At 44.2% G+C, this 14,136-nt stretch overlaps 1 protein-coding gene across 3 annotated transcripts in view; it reads right to left on the reverse strand.

Moving 5' to 3' along the window:
- SAR1A (secretion associated Ras related GTPase 1A) overlaps nt 1-13,682 on the reverse strand; it is a 41,181-nt gene extending 27,499 nt beyond the window's left edge. The window contains exon 1 of one of the 3 annotated variants that reach the window (XM_077454423.1): nt 13,536-13,682. The gene's annotated coding sequence lies outside the window, so the exon portion shown is untranslated. Of the gene's footprint in view, nt 1-13,525 lie in introns of all 3 variants that reach the window. The other 2 variants (XM_077454424.1, XM_077454425.1) reach the window with 2 other exon arrangements.
- Nucleotides 13,683-14,136: the final 454 nt, after the last annotated feature.

A 14,136-nucleotide genomic window follows, 5' to 3' on the forward strand; every position in this document is an offset into this window, starting at 1 on the left:
TGCTGTTGTCCTATCCAGATATTGAGAAGCTGGTTACAACAGTTTATTCGCATTTTCATTCAGCCGGGGTTAATCCCGTCCAGCTGGCTCAACGGAAATAGGAGGTTCTGATTCCTGGGCTGTCCAAGGAGGGGTGGGAGGAGGCCTCTGAAATCTGCTCCCAGGACCTTATAAATCCTAAATGGTCGCTAAACACAGTTCAAATTTATACACCAGCTGCATTTCACTACGGCCAGATTGGCGCGCATGGGCTTTGACTCTGCATCCTCCTGTCCCAGATGTGGGCATATGGAAGCTGAGTACTTACACATGTTTTAGTCTTACCTTGCCAGTATATTGGAAGTACTTATTTTCTTTTTTTGACAACACTTTACATTTACCTGTACCTCATACTCCTGAAGTTGGTTTACTTGGTGTGTTAAAATGACTTTATCCACAGGACTCATGCTCGGACCCTTGTACATGTATTGTTATTCTATGGCTCTGGATATACAAACTTTTTACCGCATGGTGAATAAAGCATTGCCCATTTTCAAGAGAGAGATAGATATATAGATAGAGATAGATATATATATATATATATCTATCTATCTCTATATCTCCATATATATATATATATATATATATATATATATATATATATATATATATATATATATATATATATATATATATATATATATATATATATATATATATATATATATATATATATATATATCAAATTTGGTTGCTAACCGAGTTTGAAAGTTTTCCTCCTTTTATGAAACCATACTGTTGAAGCAGGGGGTCCTATGCGGTATTGAGGATCCACTATACAACATTCCCCCCATTTGGGAATTGGAGCTTCTGATTCTGTTATTATGTTGGGCCAGAAGTTCTATAACACTATTGTACAGGGGGTCCCCTACTTACAAACAACCGACTTACAAATGGAGGGAGATAACAGGAAGTGAGAGGAAATCTACCTCTAGGGAGGGAAATTCTCTCCTGTAAGGCCGCGTACACACGGGCGGACTGTCTGGCCAACTAAGTTCGTCAGACAATCCGACAGACAGTCCGTCCTACTTTTGAATGAACGGACTTGACCACACACGATGAACAGACAGTCCGCTGAAAGCTTGCACGATGACGTGTACAGCACGTACGACGGGACTAGAAATACGACGTCCAATACACTGCAATGCAACCTTCGGCCGTGTAAATCCTTTCTGAGCATGCGCCATACTTAGTCCGTCCAACTTGCCTACTCACGAGCGGACTGTCCGCTGAAAAAGTCATCTGAAGCCCACACACGAGCGGATTGTCCGCTGAAACACGTTTCAGCGGACTAAGTTGGACAGACAGTCCGCCCGTGTGTACGCGGCCTAAGAGTTAATATGGGAAAAAGGTGTCTCCACTGATGCTTTATCACCAATCCTTGTTTCCCCAACAGCCCAAAATTTTCAAAATCCAATTATCATTGGGACAGAAAGTGAGGTGAAATCTTCTGTACAGGGCACAGACAGCTAAACAAATGTTACAGGGGTGATAACCCTTCCCTATGTTATCCAAAAAGCTTAAAGTGGTTGTAAACCCTTACAAACCACTTTGACCTACAGGTAAGCCTAGATTAAGGCTTACCTGTAGGTCCAAGCAATATCTCCTAAACCTATATGGTTTAGGAGATATTTGCCCGAAAACGGGCACCGCTGTCTACGGCGCATGCGCCGTAGACAGCGGTGCGCAAGCGCACTGAACGCGGCAGTTCCAAGAATGGAGCTACCGCATTTGTCGACTCCCGTGCGCATGCGCGGGAGTGACGTCATCGCGGCTTCGCCGAATGACAGCGGCGGAGCTGCAAAACGCCACCAGCAAGATGGATGCGGCGGACTAAAGGGGACAGCGGCGACTTCGCTGGCTCCTGTGTCGGGTAAGTGACACATAATGGGCTACTATGCAATGCATAGTAGTCCATTATGCTTTGCCTTTGCAGAGAAAAAAAGAGGAAGTAAACTCATCAGGGTTTACTTCCTCTTTAAAAAAAGATTTTTTGGCTGGAGCTACACTTAAAAAAAATAAAAAAAATAAAAAATAAAATGTACATGTATTACAGATCCTACAGGTCTAGACTTGTATGCCAGGAAAAAATAAATAAAAATTAAACGGAGTCTTAAAAATACAACTAAAATGCCTTGAGTATGTGGTAGACCCACTATTTAAATGTATTCAACACAATCTATTCATGTTTGCCATCGTAGATACACTACACACTCACTGGCCACTATATTTGGTAAACCTGTTCAATCACTTGGTAACACAAACTGCTAATCAGCCAATCACATGGCAGCAACTCATTGCATTTGGACATCTAGACATGGTAAAGACAATTTGCTGAAGTTCAAACCGAGCATCTGAATGGGGAAGAAAGGGGATTTACGTGACTTTGAACGTGGCATGGTGGTTGGTGCCAAACCGGCTTGAGTATTTAAAAAAACTGCTGATCTACAGGGATTTTTACACACAACCATCTCTAGGATTTACAGAGAATGGTCCGAAAAAGAAATAAGATCTGGTGAGCAGCAGTTGTGCGGCCGAAAATGCCTGTTGATGTCAGGGATCAGAGAAGAATGGGTAGACTGGTTTGAGATGATAGAAAGGCAACAGTAACTGAAATAACCACGTATTACAACCAAGGAATGCAATCTCTGACCACACAACACATTGAACCGTGAAGCAGATGGGCTACAGTAGCAAAACAACACACCAGGTGCCATGCCTGTCAGCTAAGAACAGAAAATGGAAGCTACAACTTGCACAGGCTCACCAAAATTGGACAGTAGAAGACTGGAAAAATGTTACCTATTCTAATGAGTCTCCATTTCAGTTGCGACATTCAGATGATAGGGTCAGTATTTGGCATAAATAACATGAAAGCATGGATCCATCCTGCCTTGTATGAACAGTTCAGGCTGGTGGTGCAATGTTGTGGCGGATATTTTCTTTGGTACACTTTGTGCCATTTGAGCATTGCTGACCACGTCCATCCCTTTATGACTACAGTGTCCCCATCTTCTGATGGCTACTTTCCAGTATAATGCACCATGTCACAAAAATCAAATCATCTCACCACTGGTTTCCTAAAACACGACAATGAGGTCACTGTACTCCGATGGCCACAGCAGTCACCGGATATCAATCCAATAGAGAACCTTTGGTGCTATTGACATGAAATTTTTACCACATGTCGGTAACAACCCATACATACAGTACAAGAGACCAAAACAAAATACTTTCAGAAATTAGTTATTCCAAACAGTCTTCAAATCTTGAAGGTTCTGTCGGCTTCTTCTATGAACTCTGATCTTTAGTTCTTTACATAGATTTTCAATTGGACGGGCCATTCTAGCAGCTTTTTTCCCCCCTTTGAATTCAATTGAGAGTTTCGTTGGCTTTGTGTTGGCTACTTTTTCCTTGCGTCATTCCATTTTATTATTACACATAATTTCTGAACTTATTTGTTCTGGTTTCTTTGTATGTATGGATTGCATGGGCTGTTACCGTCATGTGGTGATAAGATTACGTCAAGAGCACCTTTAGAAATATTTATCTTGCAAAATGGTGACGTGTTCAATACTTATTTTAATAAAATTATAATAAATATATAAATAATTTTTTTTTAATTTATATTAAAGAAGGAACATGATCTCCAATGCTCTTCACCAAGCTGTGTTCACACACTGTACATAATCCCTAAATTTATGATCAAAACTCGTTACCGAATTGCAAAATACAAAAAGCATAAAATACACAAACATTTACATCTGGCATTTGCCCCAGATAGAATGCCTTTTGTTAAATGATGACTCAACAAATCTTTTCAGAAACACTTGACACGCAACGCCTCCAAAACTAGTGGTTTTCTCTTTTTCTGTACAGGCAAGAATTAACCAACAGTAACCCAAACAAAAGTTTCAAATGAAAAAAATAAACTGTCTTGGTACATAACCCGCCCATGCACGGCGTACACGGAAATGGAATAGATTTCTTTTTCTGATGCTCTTCAAACCTTAAGGCCCCATTCACACTTGAGCGTAGCGTTTTCAGGCAGAAAGTTGCACGATTTTTGCGGCAATTTTTTACAAATCTGCCTTAAAAAAAAAGTTCCAGAACTTGTTTGAGTGTCTGCGTTTTGGAGCTATACAAAGTCAAAAACAATTTTCCCCACAGCGATAGGATTTTTTTTACATTCATATGTACACTGAATAGTGCAAGCACCATGCAGTGTACACCCCTGGATCATTCCCAGCTTCTGTAAGAGAACAAGGATGGAACCAGGGCTAATGTAGTTCTGGTGCATAGGATCAATGGTCACCCTAATAGGAAAGAAGAAAGAAGGCAGAGGGGCATGGAGCCGCAGAGGATGGACCCATCATTGCTGAAGGAGGACAAACTTGCTGTGTGGCAGATCTGGGTAAATCACAGGACTCGATGGAAAGAAATACAAATCCATTGGCAATGAAAACAGCTACCATATATGCATTTAAACTGAACTTTCCTGTTTGCCAGGAGCTCAGCTTTAAGATTTGCCTTAGGGCCGGTTCACACAGGGGGCGATGCGAGGCGACACAGACTTGCCTCGCCGCGACCTGCCGCGACCTCAGCGGCGACTTGCAAATGACTTCTGTATAGAAGTCAATGCAAGTCGCCCCGAGGTCGCCCAAAAGTAGTACACGAACCTTTTTTCTGAGTCGGAGCGACTCGAGTCGCTCCTCTCAGAGCGGTTCCATTGTACAGAACGGGGGCGACTTGTCAGGTCGCGGCATGGCAAGTCGTGTCGCCCCCTGTGTGAACCGGCCCTTAAGGTTACCAAAGCAGATATTCTAGAAGATCATGGAGTTGGAGAAAAGCAGTCATATGGCCTGCAAACACCAACAGAAAAGGACAATGTATATTCTGCCTACTGGGCAATTGACTATTGGTAGATATTGCCTGAGATATGTATAGATTTGATTGAATAGGAGATCATAGGTGTGAGATATATTCATCCTGTACACAAGATTTTTAGCAGATGGAAGCCTAGAACAAGCTTTCCCCCGAAAATACACCTGCCATTTATATGGAAACCCAGCAAAAATATTAAGAGAGTAGTATGGGTTTTATTTATGTTTAAGAATCCTACTTGCCTAGCAGGATGCTACACCTGTCCCCCGATGGCTCTAACACCAAGAGCCGAGCGATTAAACACTGCCGTTCACTCAGTTCTCACAGCTCCCCGAATAGAGAACTGGCGACTGCCAGTCGACGCTCTCTGCTCTGCCCCCCCCTCGCTCACTGGAGTGTTGGGCTGCGGAGGGGGCAAGAGTGGCAGCTCAGGCTCTCAGCCTGCCATGTGGGCAGATCATGACCTTATGGTCACAATCTTGCCTGAGCCAGGACCGACTGACATCAGCAGGCTTCAGCCCGCTGTCTGCCGAGAATGGATCACAGAACGAACTGCACTCCAGTAATCCACAGAAGTACAGCCAAAAGAGCTTTGGCTGCACTTCGCCTTTAAGTCATAAGATTTAAGACAATGCAATGCATTGTGTGTTGATGCAGATCCAATACATAGAGCCCAAGACTATGAATGTAAAGTGTAAATGATAGGACACACTGTATGATTAGACGTTTCAGTGAACATTACAATAAATTACAAAACACCTGCATTGGAAACAACTTCTAAATCTAATTAATACACAATAAATGTGCGTTTTTGGCTCTGCTCTAATTCTACATAAGAACTGCGTCGAATACCCAAATATAGATAAAAAACAGCATCCCAACATCTGAACCTGTAATTTTATATATAAAAACAAACCCATTCTTCACATTCAATGTATGCCATACACCTTAAGCCCTTGCTCACATTGGAGAGACTTGTCCTGCGATGTCACATGTCAAATTGCATGACAAGTTGCAACTTATTGTCTGCAATGGCACTGTTCAAATTGGTGCAACGCTGACTTTACGGTGCTGCATCGATTTGAAAAAGTAGTTCCTGCACTACTTTTGGCAATTTCGGGACTTGCATAAAGCCGCACAGATGTCTTCAAATTGACCCCCAAAATCACACTGACATGCGGCTTCGAAATCGTGCAATTTCAGATGAAGTAGCACGATTACAAAGCCACATTCAATGTGAATGAGGTCTTAAACAAAAAAAAAAAGTAACTATTTTTTTCAAAATAATTTCTTTTGTATACAAGAAAAACTAGTATACAATAGGCAGAAGAGTGCCTATAATGTTAGTGTACATCTGATGTTGTGCAAAGATCAGGATTTAATATCCTGTCACCTTGGATTACATAGAGAATGCAAAGTTTAGAATTTCATTACTCTATTCAGTAATTACAGTATGTACCTTGGCTGAGCATTTTTGTGGCAGGTAGAGGAGGTAACACACCAAATTAAAAAGATTACTAAACGGATTTCTTAAAGAGGAACTTCACCCAAAAGGGGAAGTTCCACTTGTTTTATGCCCTGGATGTGCCCACACATTACAACCCCTTAATGCCAGCTCACACTAGGGTGACCTGTCAGGCGACTTAGCCGCCTGACAAGTCGCGCTCAATGCAGTGCAACGAAACCATTCTAATGGGAGCGACTTAAGTCGCTCCAACTTAGACAAAGTTTCCTGTACTACTTGGGAGCGACTACCGAGCAGGTTGCATTGACGTCTATTAAAGAAGTCATTTGCAAGCCTCGTTGATGTCCCGCTGTGCAGGATGGCTTCAAGTCGGACAACTTAGACTTCTATAGGGCCATCTACCTTCATTTCTGGCTTCAGTACACATCCCCATAGAGGTCTACCATGTTGATCTATATAACCGAGACCCCCTCCTACAGCTATCCTCAACTTCCCTTAAAGTTAGATAACAAAATAACCTCCTAAAATTTTTCCTCAGTGCAGGGAGACATTTATTTCCTAGACACTGGAGAACTACCTTCCCCCATCCCTTATTGAATGGGTGGGCGAGATAAATGACATTATGCTTATGGAGGAGATGCAGGCCAAATCCCTAGTACTATACTTGAAACAATACTGCTTAGACATACCCGCCAGTAAACTTTATATATGTAATGGAATGCACTATATTCTTGTTTACACAATTCACATTCGTTCGACCAGAACACCTTCTGTCAGGTGTCTGGTCCTGTACTAAAAGAATAAAAAAAAGTATTGAACCTAAAAAGTTAGATAACAGATTTGAGTAGTTTTTTTTGTGGCTGTTAAAAATCGATCCAGGGAATGCTGAAAGTAGAGTCATTTCTGGGCCTTAATGTGACCCTAAGAGCCGGTTCACACTGCGGGCGATGCGAGGCGACACGACTCGCCTCGCTCTCGCAAGTCGCCCCCGTTCTGTACAATGGAACCGTTCTGAGAGGAGCGACTCGAGTCGCTCCGACTCAGAAAAAAGGTTCCTGTACTACTTTTGGGCGACCTCGGGGCGACTTGCATTGACTTCTATACAGAAGTCATTTGCAAGTCGCCGCCGAGGCCGCTGCAGGTCGCGGCGAGGCAAGTCGGAGTCGCCTCGCCTCGCCTGCTGTGTGAACCGGCCCTAATATGTATCTGACCTATATTTTCCTATGTTTACTTAAAGGGCAGCTCCACTACATAAGAGTCCTTTACACTGGCCATCAACAATGCAGCTTTTTAAGAGCATTCAAAGTGATACTAAACACACTGTTTAATTTACATTGCCCCTTCTCTTCCGGTATGTGAATGATGGCACTGTAATTATTTTAATAAAAAAAAATAAAAAAGAAACATAAGTAGGTTGAGCTTCTAGTCCTTTGCTACTGGTCACAACTTCAAAATAAAAAATTAAAAAACTCAAATCTATTATTTTTGCCAATAAACTGGTGTGGTCAGATTTCTGCCAATCACAAGCTGTGTCATGCCCCTCCAGCCTATGTCTTAGAATTAGAGGTAAAGCCTCAATAGACATGTAATTATCCACCCCCATTGTGTATAGCTGGTTAGTGGGCATGGGGGAAAAGGGAGAGAGTGGGCTGCCATTTATACGTGTGACTCTATAGTCATGTGGAAGGAATAGAAACACACTGAAAACTGAGCATGCTCTACAGAATCCCCAGCTGCAGTGGAGACATTGGCAGTAGGGGGAGACCGAACAGCAAGATCAACCAGGTTTTTTGTAGAATACAGAAAACAAATCCCATTGTGAGTGAATGAGTATGAACAGACATGTAATACAGCCTTTAATGATAGTTTTTATTCCTGTAGGTTGAACGACACTTTAAGCTAGCAATAACAGCCAACTGTCTGAACAAAAAAGAAAAAGAATGAATAAAAAATTAAGTCGGCCATAAATGGCTCAAATCTCAGCCAGTTCAGCAGAGAACTGGCCAAGATTTGATCCATGTATAGGCAGGCTGATTGTACCCAAGTTGATCCATCAATCAAATTGGGTACAGCCAGCATGTCGGCTTTCTAGCAATAATTACTGTGTTCTCCCATCAGCTCTCTGCGTCCCCCACTGACAGACCACAATAACTCAGCGGAACCATCAACACTGTCTACGTTTATGGTGGGGGGGGGATTGTGCAATTTTTTATTTTTTTGCAGCAACCCGTGGTTCTAGTTTTGTAGAGTGTGTGAAAGGGTTAGAACATCTGTCAGATTTTTATCTCATCCAGTCTTCCTGTGGGAGACATCTACCTTTATTCTTTGTCACTAGAGTAGAAATGAGGAGATAACAAATGTAAGGCATCACCAGAACAGGAGAAGAAGGATATCTTCCAATTGGGGTGGCCGCTCCTGTGATGTGAAGGGTGGCCATTTCACTATCTTCAGGGAGATACAACGACCGTACTTCACGAGTACCAAATATCTTTAACAGAGATTAAGTTAAAGTGTAAGTCTAACCTTATTCAGAAGGGAAAAAAAAAGAAAATGAACACTGTACACCCAACCGGGATCCATACAGGATGAATCAAAGAAAGGCTCTGTGCCAGAACTGACCAATCAGTAACACTCATCTGTCCTGGAAGCACTGCAGAAAGAAGAAGAGCGGGATTTATAATTCCTGGACCACTACACCAGCTGCATGAACACTGACAGCTCTTCACTCATGGAGTACATTGCACAATCACAATAAAAGATGTTGGACAGTTTTACCCCAAGTAACCCCCTTTTACATATTAACCAGCACCAGACATTTGACAGAATACCAACAGTGCCAGGCTCCCAGGGCATATACAGTATGGTAAGGGATAAATATATGTATATTTAAACAGGAACGCTGGCATGCAGACCGGTTTACAACTTTTTGAGAGATTGGAATGCAAAGTTTATAGCAGCAGCTAGCGATAATCGCAGATAAAACCCAGCATGCTTGTTGTACCCAAGTTGAACAACCAACTTGGTACATTCAGCCTACCCATACACAGCTCGAATCTCAGCAAGTTCCTCCTGAGCCAGTGGAGATTTGGTACTGTGTATGGCCTGCCTAAGGTGCCATGCACACTAGGGTGTTTAGCACCTATCCATGAGGTATCCAAACAAAAGAACTCGCTGCTCCAGGTGAGACAGGAAGCCCAATGACATCACGGGTGCCCACCTCGGCTCACTACAACAATGAATAAGCGCACCTGTTAGTGTGTGAAACGCATCTACCATTTGAACTGTAACACTTGGGAGGTTTGTTTATTAAATAAGAATTTTGATGGATTTTGGAGTGCAGCCATTTCTTCAGTGTTGCCCTATCCATGAGGCACCAGCATTTACATGTGTTGATGGCACAGGTACACTGTCTAGTCCTACTGTGGACTCGACAGCCCGTAAAACGATATGAGAGGCTGAAAGCTGCCCCAGCTGGACAATGTTCCCGAAAGGGACTTGTGTTTGGGGCAGTATGCGTCCAGAGATGAATGCCCAGAATGCATGCAGCCTGTGTTCTGAACACAGCAGAACCTCATGCACTGGGGTTAAACACCCAGTGCTTATGGGGCTGTTGAAGGTTTTCACAACCAATAACAGAGCAACTCACATGTCTAGCGCACACGTAAACCCATCACTATACTAAAGCTCACCGGAAAGTGATACCTGTAAAAGAAAAGCGTAAATACTCACCTCTCCTGCTGCCCAGCTATATTTAAGAGACATTATCCCCCAAAGTCTGCTGGGAAACCAACACTTCGGGGAGCGTTGATCTCAATGTTTCCCTGCAGCTCTCACCAATTAGTGTGGCCAACCATCATGTTACCACAGCCTACAAAACGCTTCAATCCAAGTCAACAAAATGCACCTTAGATGCCCGGAAGGTACCCAAGAAGCTTTTGCTTTTATTACACATTGTTCTTTAAACTGTTTACCAAGGCATTCTGAAAGCTTTAGGCATTGGTTTGAATATTCCTCCTAAACAGTCAAAAACATTTTAAAGGAGAAGTTCACCTTTGGGCAAAAAAAAAAAAAAAAAAGTAATAAATGCACATGGATTTTCAGGTTAAAAAACATAATACAGTCTGTAAAGCATTACACCTGTGATCAGCAGGTTGTGGGTGCAATGCCAGGCTCTTGCACAGTTCCGTATGGGCAGATAGTTACATGAAGAATTAATGAACTGTGCCCGCCCATCATAGTGCATTGAGAGCTACAAGGAATCTGCCACGTTGGTAGATGGGACTTGTAGTTCATCCAGTCACAGAAATCTGTCACGTTTTAAAAATGCCACGGCTGTATGGAGCTCTGTCCACACAACCGTGCCATTTTAAAAATGGGACAGCAGATGCCTGCAGGGAGAGGATCCTCCGATTGCTGTTACGGTGGGGTTGAGGGGTGCAAATAGACCCCCCCCCCCCCCCAACATTTGTACAGTTCTGGATATGCTCAAGGGCAATGGCTTTTATAGAGTAGCCAGAGCAGGGACAGCTGGATCCCGATGACATCATCAGGGTCCATTTGTGCAGCAAATCAGGACAAAGCTGGATTGGCTGGATAGACAAGTATGTGAATTGAGGACAAGCATGCAGAACAGGTAAGAGGACATTAAAGAAATAAATCAAATAGAGAGGGTGTAAAGTACCTCTTCATGCAAATCCTTTTGCAAAGATTCTCATCTGGAGACCCAGTAACAGCACTTCTTGTTGCAGGCTGACAACTCTAAACAACTGCCTCACAATTAGCAGCAGTGTTGTCAGCCTGCGGTGCAAGCACTTTTTGCTGGTCAGTTGGCTGCCTATCTGACAAACCCAATAGACAGCCCAGCGGACAACTGAGAGACACATAGTCGGATGACAACGTTGCTGCTAAGCGTTAGAGAGTGACTTAGCATGGTCAGCCTGCAACTAGAAATGCAGTTACTGGCGGGATCTCAACGTAAACAAAATTTGCAACAGAGTCCCAAAAATTGCTTAAGAAAAGTGAAAAAAGTGAGAGATAGCATACTGAAAAATAGACTTAACATTTACATACACTTTAATGACGTCACTCCCGCACATGCCACTGTTTACAGCACAGACATGCCGTCTCTTCCGAGCGCATGTGCCAGTGATGTCACCGAATGCATACAGTGTGAATATCTTCTAAACGGTGCAAGTTAAGGTTAAGGCCGGATTCTCATCACTTTTATGTTGGGGTAACCCATAATATGCATTGCAGAGTTATTCATTTTGAATCCTTGGGCACCAACGCAACACACCTGCTGCAACGCATGGAGGTGCATCATATTAAGAAAAGAAAACGAAAGGGGGAAAAAAAAAAAGTCATAAATGATTGGCAGCCTACTCATTTTGAGTGGGCTGCCTTAAAGCAACATCAGTTAACAAGACGCACATATATAACGGAGCCCAACAACCTACACCTGCCAGCATTTAAATCTAACCAAGGATATGAAGATGTAAATAAGATCTTTCCACATTAAACGTATCCCCATAAAGAAGACAGAATATCCCTCAACCCAGAGAACAACCAATGACTCAACGTTCAGCATTCAAACCTATGTTATTGTCAGTGTGTAATACATGTAGACCACCATCCCCAAATTTCATTTAAAGTGGCTCCACCCACAGAGGGCAAACTGTCTGTGATCAGTCTACAGTCAGGATGGCCTGTGTACACCTAGAATCAGAATAATAATAAATGATGATAGTGTCCTCCTGTCAGTGTGGATGATCATAGAACCCAAGCTTACATTAAAGCTTAGCAGGCAGTGATCAGCACTGACAGGGATCTCTATGGATCAGTGTACTCGTGCCAGCCTGGGACTGTCATCTCTATGACCCAGGGTGATTAATCTAGGCAGGGGACAGGGATCTCTATGGATAGGGGTGATCTACAGACGACAGGACGGGGGATCTATGGATAGGGGTGATCTACAGACGACAGGACGGGGGATCTATGGATAGGGGTGATCTACAGACGACAGGACGGGGGATCTATGGATAGGGGTGATCTACAGACGACAGGACGGGGGATCTATGGATAGGGGTGATCTACAGACGACAGGGCGGGGGATCTATGGATAGGGGTGATCTACAGACGACAGGGCGGGGGATCTATGGATAGGGGTGATCTACAGACGACAGGGCGGGGGATCTATGGATAGGGGTGATAGAAAACAGGACAGGGGGTCTATAGGTAGGAGTGATCAATAGTCAACAGGACAGGGATCTATAGGTAGGAATGATCAATAGACAAAAGGACAGGGATCTATAGGTGGGAGTGATCAATAGACAACGGGGCAGGGGGATCTATAGGTAGGAGTGATCAATAGACAACGGGGCAGGGGGATCTATAGGTAGGAGTGATCAATAGACAACGGGGCAGGGGGATCTATAGGTAGGAGTGATCAATAGACAACGGGGCAGGGGGATCTATAGGTAGGAGTGATCAATAGACAACGGGACAGGGGGATCTATAGGTAGGAGTGATCAATAGACAACGGGACAGGGGGATCTATAGGTAAGAGTGATCAATAGACAACGGGACAGGGGGATCTATAGGTAGGAGTGATCAATAGACAACGGGACAGGGGGATCTATAGGTAGGAGTGATCAATAGACAACAGGACAGGGATCTATAGGTAGGAATGATCAATAGACAACAGGACAGGGATCTATGGATCGGTGTGCCCAGTCCAGGCTGGGACTGTCATTTCTATGACCCAGGGTGATCAGTCTAACCAGGGTCAGGGGTCTTTATGGATAGGGATGATCAGCAGATAATAGAACGGCGATGCTTGTAGACTGGAGTGATGATCAGTCTAGGCAGAGGCAGGGCTCTGTATAGCTCGGGGTGATCAGTGACCTGTAGCGGTGACACAGACTAGGATATGTGTTCAGGGCCCGGATCTGCCTGCGTGTCACCCCCCCGGGCTGCCCATTTCTCCCCACACCGGCCTCACCCCTTCTCTCCTCACCTGACCCGGCTAATGCCTTCTTCTTTAATAGGATCACCGAGGCCTTCCTGTTCACTTTCACTAAGGCCACCTCGGCTTTCCCCTCCATGCCCCCTCTCCTCCCCAACCAGTGGACACCTCACCTCACCTCACCTCCTGCCGTCTCTCCGCTTCTCCCCGTTCGCTTCCCAGCCCGGGGCCTTGGACACTGACTAGTAAGAGGGAACAGACACCGCACACCGGAAATACGTAGCAAAAAGGGCAGCCCCGTCTGTCAGCAAGAGGGAGAGCGGCCTCACTGGAGCTAACGGCGCATGCGCCAGAGGATTGCCGAGCGCTCGACTGCAAATTGGGCATGCGCGGTAACAGAGGTATGCGTGTCAACCTGGCACGCAGCCGCAGTGCTGCGAGCCCGAGGCAGTGCTGGTGATTCGGCTGCGTGGCTCTTCTCAGATCATGTGACGTGTGATGACGTCAGGTTTAGAATGTCACAGGGAGTTCCCAGCTGGTTGTTTGTTCTAAGAATTGTGTAAGAGGTGCCATGAAGTCAGCAGAGGGGCTCAGTGCAGGAGGCTGGCACAAGAGGCTTGCTTATGGTGCTGACAGGTGTGCGCTGTACACAAGTCTTGTCCCATTCACATGTGCTGGTTATGTCACAAATGTGCCAAACAAGCTCCCGGGTATTGAGCTTCATACGTCTTCTAACCATGCATGAAAACACGCCTTTGGGGCGCCATTAATATGCACTACATGC

This window comes from Lithobates pipiens, unplaced genomic scaffold (assembly GCF_037356315.1).
Source record: "Lithobates pipiens isolate NorthernLeopardFrog02 unplaced genomic scaffold, aLitPip1_a1.2 Scaffold_25, whole genome shotgun sequence".
NCBI classification, from domain to species: domain Eukaryota; kingdom Metazoa; phylum Chordata; class Amphibia; order Anura; family Ranidae; genus Lithobates; species Lithobates pipiens.